This window comes from Scomber scombrus, chromosome 7 (genome assembly GCF_963691925.1).
Source record: "Scomber scombrus chromosome 7, fScoSco1.1, whole genome shotgun sequence".
NCBI classification, from domain to species: domain Eukaryota; kingdom Metazoa; phylum Chordata; class Actinopteri; order Scombriformes; family Scombridae; genus Scomber; species Scomber scombrus.
This window is the reverse complement of record NC_084976.1, coordinates 11,035,090-11,052,160: the sequence shown is the minus strand read 5'-3', so window position 1 is coordinate 11,052,160 and position 17,071 is coordinate 11,035,090. Positions and strand designations below refer to the sequence as shown.

At 40.9% G+C, this 17,071-nt stretch overlaps 1 protein-coding gene across 1 annotated transcript in view; it reads left to right on the top strand.

Moving 5' to 3' along the window:
* Positions 1-17,071, top strand: part of grb10b (growth factor receptor-bound protein 10b) — a 68,473-nt gene that overhangs the window by 35,514 nt on the left and 15,888 nt on the right. The gene's annotated exons all lie outside the window — the stretch shown is intronic.

Here is a 17,071-nt window from a genome sequence, read left to right as displayed (position 1 = left end):
CAGTCTGTCTCTATCTACCCTTCTCTCTGCCCTCCAAACATCCAGTCCAGTCAGCCAGCCTGCTGTTGAGAAGTTTTTTATGTTTAGTTTACTGAATTTTCCAACCTCCGGGGCGCTCTCTGACAGACTTGTACTTCATTCCCTCTTTTCCTCTTTAGCTCACTCCTTGGCCTCCATGCAGGAGGCATGAGGACGCAGCGCAGGGCTGTCAGGAATCACTGGGCAAGCTGTGTGACATGGCCATATGATTCCCAATTACCTCACTTTCCTCCACTCTCCTCTCCCTCCTGTCTCCCTCCATTTCTCCACTGCTAAACTTCCTCTCTCCAGCTTGTCATCTTAGCTATACACTCTTAAAGGGGAAAATCTCAAATACATTTGCAGCATGTTGAGTGATTTTAATGAATAGAAATGAAGTGCATATTAAATAATGTTAAAATAATCTATTTGTTTGTACTGTCGAGATGTGCCAAATTTAAGTATTAAGCTGCTGTTCTGAAGTGGAGCATCACAGAAACATTTAAGGCCAAAGCAGAATAAACATATTTCTGTTTGGGTGCTACAGGATGGCCAATGACCTCACACTAGGAGGCTGCCATGTATGAGCACTGGTACCAGTCCAGTTTAGTATTTGTCAAAGTGTGCACAGATGGTCACATAACCTAATAAAACTGACTTCCTATGCCTGCTAAGGATTACTACTAACAGAATGTGGGTAGAGCTAATGAGTGAAAAGGCAGGTATTACAACAACTCTACACTTAAGAAAATACCAGGATCTTGGCCTGTGTAATCCATGTTGTGCAATGGAAAAACCTATAAGAAGCCTGTGAATGCAAGGCAGTTAGCCAGAATATCCATTAATTTTTCTCAGTCTAGGTTTTGAGAGTCTGTGCTCCGTAGTGCAATAGAGAGTGCTGTTATGTACTTACTTGGACACTGTGTTCCCATCACTGCCCCAGTCGTTCTAGTGTGGGAACACTGATTTGATCACTGGGTTGCCAGATTTTGTTGGATTTACTGTACTTGGACTGGATGTCCTGTAGCTCACAGTGCTCTATGGTATGGCATGATCCCCATGCCCTGTCTTTGCCTCTCTGGTCTGTGTCTCATTATCTTTCTGTTGGTCTGTCTATCTCGGTGTGTCTTGAACAGTATGTCAGTGTTTATCTTACTGTCTGTCACAAGTGTTTCTCTGTCATCCCTCCACCTCTTTGTCCTCTCTCCCTGACTTTTAGTTCACATCATATTCCTGTTGACCTTTTGGCAGGCAGGAGTACTGTGCAGTGTTTCCAGTAACAATTTAACTCACTTGATAAATACATATTCACACATGATGAAGTTAGAGGCTCAAAATAGCTCATAGTGCCAGACGAGCAGTGGAGGTGGAGTTGGCACTGTTTATTAATGCTAGCAAATGGGCTGTTGGTGCTTATTGCCAGCATGTCCGGTTGCAGTAGTTTAAATATGAATTAATGATTCTGCTGTCTGTATCATGAAGTTTTCTGTACCTATCTAACATCTCTTGCTCTCATCTCATGCTTTCTAGCATTTACAGTTGAATTACCATTCTACTGTAGGACTAATACAGTATGCAAAGTTATGCGAATATTGAACCTGTTTACAGTATGTGTTTTGTGTGCAAAGCCACATCATTTGAAAAAAGATACAGCTAAGCATGCAAAAATGTTCAGTGTTAAGCACCTATTTATAGTATAGTACAGTGTGTACAGAGATATGTACAGCACATTATCATATTCAAGATACAGGATGTACTACTTACATACATAAACATTTTCTACATCATCTACATATCTTTTGAACATAATTAATACTGCATGTTCGCAGTGGTCTGTGTGTGTGCTATCATATGATGTTAAAAAAAAAATGAATCAGTACACTTCTGTAGGTTTTGCCTATCTTTAAATCACAGAATATAAATGGTAAGCCTTTTTACACACTGTACACATTCTAACATATTTGTTTTAATATAACAGCTACAATCAGCTGCATTATGGTTCTTCATTTTCTGTATTTTCTGTATATTCAGCAGCTAAGATTAGTCATATTTTTCTTAGTATCCTTTTCTGTTTCACTCTTATCCGGATCATATTCTTGGAATCTGCTGTGCTACAGTAGCCCTCGAGAGATCATTAGTGACTCTAATGATGGTGGTGTTTTTCCACCTCGTCTTACTTTTCCTCACCTCTTTCTCTCTGTCTGCATGGCTTTGCCTCTAGTTTATGCAGGAAGTCTTTTAAGCTGTGACACATACTTATGAAAATAGCTTTTTGTGAATGCTGTCAGCATCAAGTGTAATGTACTGAAGTATAAATGACAGGATGAGCTCATGATGTTGGCAACCTCGGTAACAGTTTTTGTAGAATTCAAGTGACCTAAATGCAGCTGAATTTAAAATCATAACTGTGTAAGGATTGTGTAATACATAAATAAATCAAGTATGATAATTAGCACACTGAAAAGATTCTTAAACCTGCATTCAAGCACTTTTAGCTACATATGAGATCGTCCATTACATTGAAGGTCTTGCCAAATGTGTTCACACAATGCTGTTTAAGCCTATCACCTACCTGGTGGTGACCAGGTAAATCTTTCTACATTTCACATAAATACATAGGTTTTAATCTGGTGTCAGGTTTGACCTTCCCATGCTGGCATACTGCACATGCTCTATGGGCAGAGCATGAACACTAGAGACTTATGCTGTCTGACTGGCTAACTTCCAGTTGGCTCCCTGCTAACTTAAATGGAGGTAAAATCATTTAATTGTGTGGCTCTTCTAGAATTTCCAAATGTTATCGTACCGAACAGATCAAATTCTGGTAGTGAAACAAGTTATTTTGTGGGGTGTTTGTGACGTACAAAACAATTAATCCATTGCTTTACAGCTGTAACATTAGTGACAGAGTACGCTACTGTGGAGCCTATGACGTAAGCATGTATCGAGTCTTTGTGATTTTTACTCTCACTGCCAGAAGGGGGAGACAAAAGTCCCGCAGTACAGCTTTAAATATCATCATAACTTCTGAGATGCTAGAGAATGTGAATGCTGAGTATGCTCACTCAAATAATTATTTGTGGGTTTGTCATTACAAACAACATCTTTCACATTAGAAACAGCCATTTGATCCTTTCATTAAGGATAGGTTCACCATTTTTGAAGTCTGTCTTAAAGCAACAGTCAGTTTCCCATTGAAAAAAAGTGTTCTTGACTGTAATCACTCCTCGTATTCATACTGGCTGTTAAAAGATCCTCTTCAAATGTAAGTGATGGAGGCCAACATCCACAGTGTGACCATGTAGTCATTTAAAGTTTGACTGAAGCTTATATGAGGCTTCACCAGTCTGAGTTCATCATATCCAGTTGATATCTGCCATATTTACAATCTCTTTTGCATAAAACTCCCTCTTTGTGTTTCCTCAGACAGTGTTTCACTGTTGAGCTGTGGTGGAAGTATAGAAACAAAAAGAGGAACTTCAGCACTAAAAAGACTGTAATGTTGAAAGATATCTATTTGATATCACTCATTTGAATGGCGGAAGCTCCATATTATCTTTAGATACATTTTTTAATCCATGTTTGCACAGAGATTGGCTTGTGAATTTTGTCCTCCATCTCTTACACTGTAAATACACTATGAGAGACCAGTATGAACAGGAGGAATGATTATGGCAAAAAAAAACCTATTTCAATGTTCTTTTGGGCATTTTACTCTTGTTTTAAGTCAGACGTGAAAAACTGTGAAATAATCCTTTAATATAAAAATCCTTTAATATACTTCATTGTGAAATGCTCCAAAGTACAGTACCAATGGTTTATCAATTTAACAGAACAGTTTTCACACAGTGAATACTTGAAGCATCTATTCTCTGAAAAGAGGGCAGCAGGATTTAAACTAGAAACACCCGTTACAAGTGATGGGCATCGATCCATCCCTCCTCTCGCTCTCTTAGCGCTGAAGCATGGCATTCCCTGGCTGCCTTCTTCCAGTTGGAAATGTTGGAAATACTCAGGGTCAAAGAGCAGATTTTTCCACTGTAAACGCAACAGCAGAATGGAATGCTGTCGATGCCCAAACCGTTGGCCTCAATGTGTGGGAACGTCTGAGGGTGTGTGCGTAAGTGTGTGCGTATTTAAAGGTAAGGGAGTGTTTGCGAGGAGGTTCAGTATTATTTGTGCATGTGTGCGTTTCCTAATGTATTCATGTTTTGTCTTTACAAGCAGTGTTACTTGTGAGTTGGTGTGCATCTGGCAGTATGTTTATGTGTGCGCGCTCTGCTTCTCATTGTAGCACTGATGTGTTCTGCAGGCCGCACTGTGCGGAGATCAAAGTGACACAGCGCCAGAAATCTGCTGGCTCACTCCTCCAGCAGCCAGCCTGCTTTTAAATGGATCTTAAAGTGAAACATGGAACACACACATACGTGCACAGACACTTGCCGTATTGTGTAATCACTGGCTCGTCACATTCAGTTACTTTGTGGTGTGCGTGTGCATGGGTGTGATTTGTACTGTTTATGCCACTTGGGTTGTTTATGTCTTAGTAATTATTTGTAACTGTGAATATAAATAATGCGCCGAAACTGGATGCTTTATTGAGCTTATGCATGTGTGCATCCATGTGTGTATATTTGATGCATGCCTGTTTGTTGGCCTCATTTTTCCTAACATTACATCTAGTCTCTGAGCCTTCTCTCTCTCTGTCTCTCTCACATTTACTTAGGTGACTTCTGGTAGACATTACATAGACTTACATTCATTTCCTGGTGACAGACTCTAAGCACTACATGCCTAACACTTATCCTAACCTTAACCTAACCCTTACCTTAACCACTGACCCAAAAATCTTTTTTCCCGGTTGGGGATGCAGCTTTTGTCCCCAATTGAACAAGCTGTCCCCAATTAACTGGTCTTGAGCCTGAAATGTGTCCCTGAAAGTAGGCTAAGTCAGATCACACACGCACACACTTGCATGTTATCTGATGCTCTTTGTGGCAGAGGTAAAGAGAGCATGGAGGCAGTACAGTAAGGCTTTGTCAGCATACCTGTCCCTGTTCTCTTTCTCACTATCTCTCTCTCACACACACACACACACACACACACACACACACACACACACACACACACACACACACACACTAACATATACAGGTACATAAATGCATTGAGTGACTGAGTGGATTTGCAGCATTCAGTACTGTGATATACAAATTGTTTGGCTGCTGTTGAACAAATGCTACCTGGAAGAGTGCCAGGCAGGTTGTGGTTGAGTCTGGAACATCTCATGTGTCGGGGCCATATTTATCCCCTGCTGCTAAATGGAAACATGCCTCGACCTGCTAGCTAAACTTGCTACTGCCACAAAGACACACATGCACACAAACACATGGCCTGTTGTTGAATAATAAGGTATAGGTCTTGCATGATTAGTCTGAGTAATGGCTCTCTATAAATAAATAAGACTTGGCAATGGACATAGCCACTCCACTCGCTAACATAACAGTATCTCATAGCTCATGCATGAAGACCGTTGTGGTTATGTGAAAATTTGTGTGTGAATTTGAATATTACCGACTCCGTTGCTTAGATAATGCACTGTAAGCTACATTGCAAAAAAAAAAAAAAAAAAGGTTCCAGCACCATGAAGACAATCTTTTAGGAACTTTTAAGACAACTTATGGAGAAGTATTCCAATTATATAAATAGTTTGACACAAAAAATTGCATTGGCTTGAAATTATCCATACATGTGAAGTTAATTTACATGCTTCCAGTAAAAAATAAGTCGACATCACCACTAAAGCCAACTGCAGCTAATATGTACCGCCTACACTGTAGCAGAAAACTGCATGTGATAATATGCAGGACATGATAGCCTCCAGTGTACACACATGGAGTCTAAATGAATTTCAACTGTAGTGATTATTCATTAAAACATACACTGTCACTCACTGATAAGATTATGCTATTTAACAAATGATTAGTCATAAGTTGCTATAGTACATCATAGAAACACTACAGCATCATTGTGACACTGGAAATAGTAGAAAAAATATATAGCTTTACGGGAAAAAATCAAACTATAATCATGACCAATTTCAAGGCTTTTAGCGTAGTGAAGTAAGCTGTGCAAAAGCTAGCCATAGTTCTGGTAGCCTAAATCAGTGGTTCCCAATCTCAGGTTTGGGGCTCCTAAAAGGGGTCACAAGATAAATCTGGGGGTAGAGAAGCAGTAAAACACATTTAAGTGTCACAAAACAAATTTTCCAGCTTAGAAATATCAACAATTTTGTTTTAGTTAGTTTTAGTTAAGCTTAAATAGTAGTTACCTGCATGTAACTATTTTTATGTTTTATGAATATGTGCAAGAGCCTGTCTCTGTTACTACTGTTTTATGGCTGTAAAACGGTGCACATGCTCTATGGGTGCCCTTGAGCTCTGGCAAACCAATCATTGTCAGATGACAAAAAACACATTACTAGTGCACCTGTGTTGGATTTTTGCCACAGATGCCAGATTAAAAAATGTGATATACCTGGTGGTGATAGGCTTAATCAACACTGTGTGAACTCTTTTAGAAAGTGCTTGAACGTAACGGACATTCATTTATATGTATGCACTCAAGCTTTAAGGCGTCACAAGCCAAAAAGATAAGGAAACTGATTAATGCCAGATGCATGACAGGAAATGAAGCATAGGCAATCTGACAAGCAGGTACTACATATTGCCCAGAATTAAATTATGTCATCATAGTTAATTTTCCAGTGATATATTAATAACATTCTGAGCATGTTGAATTCTTTATCAAGGTAATGGTAGGAAACCAAAAGCCTTAAATATTATAGCATCTTAAATAAATAATCCTGTATGCCTGTATTTCAATTCACTAAATGTCTTTTCTTAGGAGCCTGACTGGACCACCCAGGCATTGGGGGCTGATACACCTTTAATGGTCCATCCTTCATTCCTTGTCCCAGTAGGCAGGCAGTGTAAGATTAGAAGCTACAACTTTCACCCAGCTAATAGGGCAGGATCCCATTACTTCTGCTGCTAATGGGAATCCCTGATAGCGTTCGCTCGGGTCTGGGTCTCGATACGATTGTCAGAGTATCCTGTATGCACTTGTGCATTTATCTTCATCTCTTAGTTTAGATGACAGAATGTAACTTTTAAGTTCACGACAAACAAACTTAGCTTAGGTTGCACATTTGAGAAAGAAGCTGTGTAAAATACGTTTTTAGTGCAATATTTTCTTTGTGATTTTGTGTGCGTGTCTGCTCATGCACAGCCATGTGTGCGTGAGTACAAGTGTATATACTTGTTTTCTGGATTTGTGTGTGTCCATGTGTTTCACAAAGAGAGCAATGTGTTGCTGCCTGTAGGCATTTCATCTGGCCAAAGCTGAGCAGAGCTGCTGGACTCATGTAGGTCATGGAGACTGCATCTCTCTCTCTCTCTCTCTCTCTCTCTCTCTCTCTCTCTCTCTCTCTCTCTCTCTCTCTCTCTCTCTCTCTCTCTCTCTCTCTCTCTCTCTCTCTTCTCTCTCTCTCTCTATCTCTCTCTCTGCCTTCCCTCTGTCTCCCTCTCTCTCAGTCTCTCTCTCTCTCTCTCTCTCTCTCTCTCTCTCTCTCTCTCTCTCTCTCTCTCTCTCTCTATCTCTCAGGGAAAGTAGGACAGCTCAGATTTCTGAAGCAACGGCTGTAAAAAGGAGTGAAGAAATAGGAAGGACGATAAGGAGAAATTAAAAATCTTTTTAAAACAACCATTATTTAATTAAGTGTTTTTTTTTTATCACATATTACCTTTTTATTTCATTATTTTGTTACTGTGTTGCTCATCAAGCATGTACAGCAGGAAACAATGTACTCTCTCTTCTAACTATCAAGGTGTTCATTCTTTTAGAAAGTTTGAAAGTGTTTCTGTATTATTTTTAAAAATTAATTAGATTACCACAGGCATTTATATATGTTAAAGTGCAACTATTTTTGGATTCAAATCAAGGAGAAACAGCTCAAGGTTAAAAGCTCAGACAAAGATGAGGGAGACAAGAGAAGAAATGTTCATCTTTCTAGACGGGAAACAGGCAAAGGAAAGATTTTTTATTTAATTTTTTTAAAGGGAAGTTACAGCGTGTAGCTACAGCCCTCAGCTTTATATTGCTAGAAGACCCATCAGAGGTATTACGAGACAAAGACAGATAAGCAACCTGACTCAAAGGTCTGGCATTTGGATTTGTGTCAGGAGAGAGACATAGAGAGAGAGTGACAGACAGAAGAGAGTGTAATCTTGGCATCTCCAGAGAAAACTCTGGTTATTGGGGACACTTTGTACAGAACTGTGGCACATACAGTACTGTAATTTCACTGAATGGGAAATGCTTCTTTGGAGCTTCCTGTGATGCTAGTATTCATCGTTTTACAGTCATGGGACATAAGGACCTTAAGATGAATTCCCTTTTCTTTCTGTAATGTGTCTTTTTCCCATCATCCATTTACTTTCAGTATTTTTATGCATTCTAATCCCAGAATTTTTACAGCTGGTTCCAGTGATTCTGTGCAGTTTGTACCATATGTAGTTTTAGCTAATGTAAAAAATAAATCTATTAAAAAAGGAAAAATCTGAACTTTGCCTTACATACAGTATGAGGCAACACCACCACTTCTTGCCATACAACCAGTGGGCCATGTACTGCCAAAATCATGCCAGTGATGTCATCCTTTGTTTTGCCCAATCCCAATTCCCCTGCCCCCTCCTTGTGCCCTCCTGCTGTAATTGGACAATGGCTCCAAATCGGCAGTGGTCTGAAAGGACATTTGCTACCCAGGGTTTTCTGGCAATCAGCCCTTGTGAACAATTAAGCATCCGCTCCCATTTTCACTCCTGGTGGTAAAATATTTGGATCCTCGCAGGATGTTTCTCAGCAGGTAGCCACAATAAATAGGTGATACATTTTTGCATCATCATAACCCTATCATGGCATCTAAAAGGTGTGTTGCTATGTCCAGTGCTACTCTATTTTAAATGAACAAGGATATGTTTCACTTCTCAACCAGCTGGTGATACTGTTAGTAGTGAGCTGTTGTGGAATTCAAATGATTTGAATCTAAATGAGTTAATAGGATTGCAGGACAGATTGCCACACTACAGGGATATTTTGTTTGAAACTTTATGAAAAGTCAGACCAATAAAATGATAAAATTTAAGTCTACAAGAGCTTTCAGATTTCAGCAAATTTGTTGTGCACCTTTGACTCTTTTTATCCTAGTTTGGTTTAGTGCAAAATATTCTTCTTCTTCTTCTCTCTATTTTCTAGCCAGTTTGCATGCCAACCACTGTTTAACTGAACATAGGTATATTACCTTGCGTCTGTCTTCAGATACCTAAAACTTACCTGTTATGATACATATAGTTAATATAATTTATGGCTTGTCCAAATGCCTGACCTGAATCTGTGGTATCTGACCGGCATTGCTAATTAAATTTGACCTAGCTCAGCTCCAGAATCCTTCAACCTACAACTCTCTGAGCCTAAGTGGGTGTTAAGACTCCATTGTTTACAGACAGAGCAGGCTCTGTGGGCTACCTAACTACCCAATATACAGTTTGTGGTCTGATGCATGGCTGCACAGTTGCAGAAATGGCAGCCTGCCACTGTACATGACTTTGTATTGTCAGTGTGCACTGAGTCTTTTCCTCATAAGTTTCTCTCTCTATACATCTCCCACTCTATACGATCCCTCCCTCTCTCTTCCCCCCTCCCTTCCTTCCTCCCTTTTCCCTCCCCCTGCCCCCTGACCACTAAATCCCTTTTTGCCTTCCTTTGCTTCACTGGGCCCAGATAGGCCTCTATGTCTTGGGTCTTAATTTGACATGGTAATTGGATGACAAGGGACAGTTTGCCGTCCCTTCTTCATGAGTCAGCAGAGTTTTCTTGGCAAGTTCCTCCCACTCCTGCTGACTACAGGCACTCAGTGGGGACGGCCAATTGTCCGAGGCCCATTCAGGTTTTTGTGTCTCCATCTCATCACTGGGACGTCAGTTTCCACTGGCAGCCTGGACCACACACAGCACCACATTACAGTTGGAGGGTCTTTACAGAGGGCACTTGTTAATGGGAATATGATGCTGGGGTGGGTCGTGTGAGCCAAATCAGCTTATCAATGACTACAGTTCTTTTTTGGCAACACTTTTTTTTTCCAACAGAGAAAGCGGAGCAGATATAGCTAAATGTTGACAGTGGGGGAGGGTGACTGATGAACTAAAGTCAGCGCCTTATGCGTTTCCATATACTGTAGAAAGAGCATTTATGCAATAAAACTGCAAAATTTACTGTGAAGCCTTAGCAACGCTACACGGTGTGTCATTGTTAAAGGAAAATATATAAAGTTATCTAAAATGAGTCCAAGAAACATCAAGTTTATGTAAGTTATTCACTCTGAACACAACTGGATATGTTTACATTGGAAGCTTGCAACTTTTTCTGACATGGTTCTTTTGGAATAATAACTCAAAATAACCATTTTGTGTCCTGGACCAATCCACTGCTATATTCTTTACTTTCCCTGAACATAAAATCTGGTTTTCCCCCAGGAATAATTCATTTTCAATAATCAGTCTGCTGAAATCAACCAATATCATATGTAATTCATTCAGTAGGCAAGTTTCTTTTCTTCAGAGTTCTCAGAATACAGTAAGATACACTTTTTCTTCTCCAAATTTTGCCTCCCAGGCAAAACTTCCTGTCACTTGCAAGCTCAGCCAATCGGATGTTGAGGTAATATATGGTTAAGGTTCATTTAAAGGCTGTGGTTAAGGTTAGGTTAGGCCAGTCGCAAGGGATACAAAAATTGCCTGAAGGCTCAACTCAGGGCAAGAAAGTCCCTGGGCGTGCTAATCGGAAAGAATTTTCCCATTTCCCAGTTGCTTCAATGTTCCAGGAAGAGTTGACATGGGAGCTGATGTCAGTGTTGAATTTGCATGTGAGTATGTGTTGTGGCAAGACATTGGAGGCAGCTGTTCAAAGTTATGGACATAATTCTGACACTGTCTTAAGAGTTTACTACTGTGATTTGTATTTTTGTTTTCATGATGCTTCTGCTGGTTTACTCACACTGACATTCCTCTCCCTGGTGCAGCTGTTATCCAGTTAGCAATTCCTTTTCAAGTGCTTCACAACATTGCCCACATGTAATGGATTTTAATGTGTGTGCAGGCTTGTATGCCTAATGTCTAATAGTCTTTTAGAATGGTAATCTGCCACAGTAACTCCTATCTGATGTAATGGCTTGTAATGTGTACGTAATACCAGTGGAACTATTTATAGAACAGCAGCCAATTTCCCAAAGCGCGGCGATGGATGCGTGTGATCCGCTGGGCGTGCACACACATGCTTGTGTACATACTTCAGTTTGCACAAAGCAAGTTTTCATACAGTGCAGTTTACTTTTTCTTTGTCTGTTTGTGCCTGTCTAGTTTTAGTCTAGCTGTCTTTGTGTGTGTCTGTGAGAGGATTGTGTGTCTATGTGCACGCAGACACCCACATCATGTGCACGCCACAGTATGCATGTATGTGCACAGCAGTTGTGTCTATGTGACTGTGTGCAACACATCCATGTAAGTGAGCACATCTGGGTGCCTGGGTGTCTGATGGAGGGAGTGCATTGCCTGAAGCTCTATCTATCCCAAGGGGATTACATCACAGGGCAGTTATCAGACCTGAGTCATCAGAGAGGTTGAGAGGCCCCGCTCTGCTCGGCTCCTCTATCTAAATGAGAACACATTAAATAGCCTTAGAATATAAAATTAATCATTTCTTTCTTTCTTTCTTTCTCTTTTTCTTTCTCTTTCTTTCTTTCTTTCTTTCTTTCTTTCTTTCTTTCTTTCTTTCTTTCTTTCTTTCTTTCTTTCTTTCCTTTTCATTTCTTTCTTTCTCTTTCTCTTTCTTTTTCTTTGTTCCTTTCTGTTTCCACTTGGGTGTCTCTTTCAGTCTCACCTTTGCTTGCCATCTGTTTTAAAAGAAGATCACCAGGAAGTAGAGTAGGTCAGTGAAAATGTGTCACTCCACTGTCATCTCTTTCAGCTTTCTCATTCCTTCCACTCGTGAGGCAGTGTAACGGTATTACCACACGGCAAGATAAGATAAGATTTCCACAGCAAATCGAGGATCAGTCGCACCCAAATCACTCCACATTTCATCATTTAAATGTGCGTGTATGTGAAGGCAGACTCTGACAGAGGACAGAAAAGGAGCCTCGCATTAGTACAAGTTGAGCTTTGAAGCCATGCATGACCTCAGCTGATCGGTGTCATCTGACTCTTAAAATCACCAGTGACACTCAAAGACGTTGGTGAGGTGCTCTTTATAATATGACAAGTAGATACTTTCCTGGTGATTCATGGTGCCTACTACTGCTACAGCACTGTCAGTCCTGATATCTCACTCCACTGCTCAAGTCACCTCATATAATTTTTTTATCACCACACTTGTGCTTGCATCTCTTGCTTTTTGTGCATATTGTATATATCTCAGTGGCATGCATCTTCTTATCTTTGGAGTTAAACAGCTACCCACAGAATTTCGTTATAGATAATCCTAAATGTGTTTCTTTTACACACAAACCCCAAAGTCTGACAGGGGACAATGAACATGTAATCAGCTGGAATATAACTGTCTGGAAAGATCTTACAATTCCTGTTCCCAGGTCCAAAGTTATAACTGCATATTTGCCACTGATAAACCATCTAATCAAACCAGGCTTAGCTTAATGCTGTGTATAAAATAAAATTGTTTCGCTTGCAGTGTTGTGTAAGCACTGGAGATTCAACATGGCAGATGAGGAGAATGAGCCTTTTCATTTTTATTAGTTATGAATTTGTTTTCCTGCGCTGCGATCCTCCTCAACGCTCCAGTGAGTTTTACTGAGAGCTAAATATGAAAGATAATATAACAGGAGGTTGCCACTCTACCCCAGATCCCACCCCTCCCTTCACAGGTGCTCTGACTAACTGTTAGGAGTTGCCTTTTTTTTTTGTATGTACAAGAATATGACCCTTCACTGGCTACCCATATGCAAACACTGTCACACTGGACCAGTTGTGGTTTGTCCCAAGCTCTCTGCTGTGCTGGGAGAGTGCTTTTATCACCTACCTGGGGTCCACCAAAACCTTTTATTTACATATATGAAAAAACTCTGTTCTGAAATGTCATTAAATGTACTAGATAAAGTGCAGTCAGACCAGATCATCAGACATTTTTCAGCAATGGCGAACATGGAGTTTTCCCTCAGTGCTCACTCCAGTTTGAAAGGGGTACGACAGAAACCATGTCATGGGATTACCATTCCTATCTTCTAAACGTCCAAATAGTGGGAATAAGTACATCTCTTCTAATTTTTCTTGCCAATTCTCCGGATTTTGGATCAGTAGATGTCAACTGACTGATTGACAAACCCTGGAAATTCATGCAGTGTACATAAACCTGTATTGCAGAGTACATGATGTGTGCAGCCTTCTTGGGGCTTTCCCCTCTCGCTGACTAACTGTGACGTAGGCGAGGGTGTGTGTATCTTGGTCTGTGTGAGTGCAGTGGCAGTGAGGGGGTGGGTGGGTGGATGGGTGGGTTGAGACAGCTGTGTAGGCTAGATATGTAGTTAACAGTAGGAAGCATTCATACTACACATTCTGCTGTAGTGTGTCATCAGACAGCGTCTCTCTCTCTCTCTCTCTCTCTCTCACTCACTTCCTTGTGCTTCCCACTCTTTTTCTCTTTTTCCTTTCATTTCTCACGTCTATCTATCTCCTATCCCCCCACACTCCCCCACCCCTCCACACACACATACATACGTGCCTGTGTGCATGTGCAGTCATTCACACACATACACACACAGTTCTCTCGCTCTCTCCCCTCCCCCAGGTCCAAACTCCCCCCTTTCCCTCCATCCGTCCCTCCTCAAAGTTTCCCGCTATAGTAAATTAAGTTGTATCTTTCTAACTGCTACTATTTCCTCGTTCCTTCTGTAGAAGTGGGCATATTCCTGAATTACACCTCACCCACACATGTACAAACACACACACACAGACACACACACACACCCTCCCTTCCTCTGAATAAAGTAGGAAAAAAAGAAGAAGAGGAACTTGCTTCAAGGACAACATAAAAGTGTTCTCGCCTCCCCCAGACGGGGTGTGTCAAGGCTTTTGTCCGTCTGATGCCATATTAAATATCGGAGTTAAAAGGAGGGGTGGGTGGGGTGGGTGGGGTGGGCAGTGTGTGCGTGAGCCTGTGTGCGTTTGAGTGCATGCGTGCAAAAGTCTCCCGGTTTTTTTTTTTTGTTCTTTAGAGAGAAAGAATGTTGGCACGAAGCTAGCCACCAGGGGAGGAGAAGAAGGTTGGAGTGCTCAAGTGCTGCTCCAGGTTTGTTTCATTTCATTTGCTCTGTAATGAGTCTTGTTACTGCTGTGAGAGGCAGAGAGATCTGACTGGGGAGTTCAAAGTTAAGCCACAGGGAGGGAAAGAGGGAATGGAGGGAGGGGAGGAAGGGAGGGAGAGGAAAGGAGAGGCAAAGAAGCAGAGAAAAAACATACAGTCCAACAAGCCCTCACTTGAAAACTTTGGAACATTTTGGAGGCAAGAAAAGCGACAAAGACAAACTTTTTTTTCCTTTTCTTTGTTTTTTTTACTGTATCTTTCATACTTTCTTCCTTTGCCTTTTCCTCCTCCTTGTCTGCACTGTCCCACACCCTTCTCAAATGAAGCCTCTCGCTTGGAGTTCTGAAAAGAAACTGAAGAAGAGAGCTTGCAAGAGGTCTGAAAAAGTTGGCTGTGTCTGTGCATGACTGTGTGTCTGTGTGTCTACTGGAGTGTGGTTGCTCTGAGTGTGTGCGTGCGCGTGCGTACGTGTATGTGTGTGTGTGTGCGTCTGTGTGGGAATGATTACATCAGCCTGCTGCAGCCTTATGATTGGTTGGTGAGCGTGTGGTTTGATTCAGTGTGCCTCGGAGCCCGTGGCTGAGGCTGTAACCCTTTGTGAGGGGGAGCGAGAGAGAGAGAGAAGGAGAGAGAGGGAGGGAAAGAAAGATAGTTGTCAGACTCAGCCGGCAATGGAAGCACTGTACTGTACCTGCTGCCACCCGATCGCTGACTGTCTCTGTGTCTCTATTCTGTGAGCTGTGCAGTAGACACCGGCTTTAGGTCACACAGACAGGTTTTTGTTTTTTTCTTTTATTTTAAAGATAGACACGGCGGCCTAGATAGACTGAAGGACTAGTCTCCAGGGTATGTGACAGGTAGCACAACTGCAACTGTCAACTGTTGGCATTCAAATTTTGAATCAGTCTTTCTTTCTGGAGGACAAAAAGGCGACAGAACAGCTGGGTTTTCTGTCTTAGTATCTGTGTTTGAGTGTGTGTGTGTATATGTGTGTGGGGAGCCAGACTGACTCCACACAAATGCCTTCGTGTTCCCCGGACTGCTGCCTATTGCGGGCCGTGGAGGTAAGACCGCTCTCTTTCTGTGTCTGTTATCTCTCCTTGTGTGTCTCTGCTTCTCTTCGCCTCCTTCTCTTTTTACATTTTAAGACCGTTTCTCTTTGAAGTACTGCTGCGCTTAACCAGAGGCGAGAAATGGAATGTGTAAATACCCAGAAGGCCGAAGACAATTTGTCTTCTTCAAGATGTGAACGAAGCAATGAGAAAAAAAAGAGTCAAATATGTCAGCAGCTTTGAATGATTGAGGCTTCCTTGCTTCTTTTTTTTTCTTTTTTTTCTCTTGACCATTTTGGATGGATGGAGCACTTCAGGCCTGATTTGTTCAAACTGTGATGCTATGAGCTGCGTCTTTGCACAGGAGGAGAACAGGATTTCTTTGTCGTGATATGTTATGTGGGAAGCGTGCATATATTTCATGTGTAGGCTTAGAAGGCTAGAATGTAGGCTTACAAGGCTCAATTACTCTGCAGGTTAAGTGGGCTTCTCTAGTTTTCTCTGTGGGCCATTGGATGTGTATCCAGTGAATGTGACTGCATGGTTTCCTTGTGAAAAGCCAACCTGTGGACACATAGTGGAAGTAAATTTAAGACTATTTAACACCCCATAGGCACACGGGGTATATTTCCTGGATTTTTCTCTAGGTCGAATATGACAAATGAAAGCTTACCTACAGTGTGTGTATCTGTGTAAAAAACATGGCACAAAACTATTTATATATATAGATATATATATATATCTATCTATATATAAGGATGTAGATCGGATCTTAGACATGGGGGGCATCTGTTCAGCGCCTGATGCATTATTGGTTTACAGTATCTCTTATTGTGTGCTACCTGGATAGCTCAGTATGTGTGCGAGTATGCGTTTGAATTGGTTTTTTTAAAGGAAACTAATGATAACAGGTGTTATTCAAAGGCAATCATAAATTATTCAACAAAACCCACATTCATACTGAAATGCAATGTCCATAGTCTTATTATTGTCTCAATTTCAACATGTTAAGCTATAGAAAAAAATTGAATCTGGGCTTGAAGTGAATGCGATGGTCACGTCTTATCTGTGGATACTTGCATACATTTTCTTGATAAGAAAACACACTGTGCCTACTTCCCCTTTAGCTGTAGTATATGCTCACTTGGGGTAAGTAGCCCTGCTTTGTGTTCACAAGAGCAGACGCATGTTATACACTAGGCTTAATTTGCTTATTTATTATAACAACAAGTTGTTTTAAGAAATGCTTGTCTGTGATTTCAAACGCCACAATTGCTACATTGTCTTAAATGTCTGTTATTTTCTATTGTATGCAATAATTACAGGCCTGTATATGCCATAGTGTATGGGGTGCTATACAATTGCTGGTTTCACCCCCCCATTAGGCTGTGTTTTTGAAAAAGTGTGTGTGTTAAATAACTTTATCACAACTTCATATTCCCTGTGGGAATTTAAATGTACCTTTCATAACCAAGAACACAATTATAACTGTTCTAATGCCTTTTTTCCCATTTTTCAATATTCTTTATTGAAAACACACTATTCTTTAGTTTACCAAACTACCTTCAAAT